The 1,428-nt window shown below is 39.0% G+C and overlaps 1 long non-coding RNA gene across 1 annotated transcript; it reads left to right on the top strand.

The window, feature by feature from the left end:
• The first annotated feature begins 330 nt into the window (after nt 1-330).
• LOC134287356 (uncharacterized) lies at nt 331-1,076 on the top strand. The gene is made up of 2 exons (XR_009997246.1): nt 331-644; nt 690-1,076. It is a non-coding gene; the product is annotated as an uncharacterized LOC134287356 (long non-coding RNA).
• Nucleotides 1,077-1,428: the final 352 nt, after the last annotated feature.

The following is a 1,428-nucleotide window of genomic DNA, read 5'->3' as shown; positions in this document are numbered from 1 at the left end:
CTCCTAGCATTTAAAGAGCAGTTGAAAAGCATTCTGATTGCTCCCAAGTGAAAACACTTCAAGCAGTTGAAATGCTTATTAACAGCCAAAAGCATTTGAGCAACACAGCTTATGCTAACTCAAGGCAGTTATGCATTCGAACTGCTTATGTAGGGCAGTAAGCAGTTTCAATGCATAATACGGGCTGATACACGGCTTATTCAAATGCTTAGTGGTTACCTGGGATGTTATTCGCAATGGGGATTTTTACGGGTGGCTTATTGGGCCTCCGCCAGCACTCCTGTCTCACCGGAGGGCCATCGTGCCAGTTCTGTTTAACGTCCCAACCTGAAACGAGACCGGTCAATACCGTAGCTCGATATGGGGCCAAAACGGACCAACTGCTGATTGGTTGATTTTATGCTATTAGAAAAAAGCAAAAATCATCCGACCGTTCCCGACCGCGTGTGGGCAGTGTTGTCAAAAACGATTGAAAATACGATCTGCATACATTTTCATTATGTTATAAGTTCATTATAATAATGAAAGAGAATTAATTTGCCCATTCGTTATAATTATTTAAATGCATGAAGAATTAAATAAAAATTCAACATTCAAAACTCTTATTACGGAGATTGTGTCATTTGCAGAGTTACAACATCTCGGTGACTATTTTGTATGATAATCGTGAATTATGATCAATTTTGAAGAAAATCTAGCTTATGCGTTAAGGTATTTTTACCAAAGAATTATGTTTACAAACATCATTTAGAACTAATCCTTCATAAGTTTTTATTTACGAACACGCTATGGACAATCAATCAAATTATGGAAGTTATCTCCCTTTGCTCGTTCCCCTAAACTCATGACAACATTTATGGGCTCTTCTCATTTTTGTTTCATCCGTCCTGTATTTCAAATTACTCAAATAAAATATTACAATGATATTTACCGTAAAAAACTTTGATCTTGAAGCAACATAAAATATTTGGCAACACTAGCCCGAACGACGATCGAAGCGAAACGTAAATAAACAACAAACATTTTGGAAGAAAAGAAGATCAATAAGAAGCCAGTTGTCCGGTCTCGTCTCAGGTCCCAACCAACACGCCGAAGACCTGTAGCTCATAAATTTCCGTTGATATTGAAGATTTAGTGACGTCTTAGATGTAATAAATAGTCAGCAGTGACTTATTTACCCAACAAGGAAAAAATAACGAGGGGTCGGAGGGGGGGGGGGAGGGGGGTGTATGTTGGTGGTATTTTATCGTTTCAGAGAGCGAGTATAGAGGCGCTTAAGCCTAGCCATTAAGGCCAATGTAATTCATTTGTCTGAGCTAAAGTGTCCCATTCCTGGAGTGTACAATAATTTTCTTAGCTACGCCTCTCCCACCGATTCTGCATACAAACACCATATTCCTACAAATGAAACGGTTGGTACGGTTGTCG

The sequence above is a fragment of the Aedes albopictus genome, chromosome 2 (genome assembly GCF_035046485.1).
Source record: "Aedes albopictus strain Foshan chromosome 2, AalbF5, whole genome shotgun sequence".
In the NCBI taxonomy this organism is placed as follows: domain Eukaryota; kingdom Metazoa; phylum Arthropoda; class Insecta; order Diptera; family Culicidae; genus Aedes; species Aedes albopictus.
This window is presented reverse-complemented; position numbering and strand designations above follow the sequence as displayed.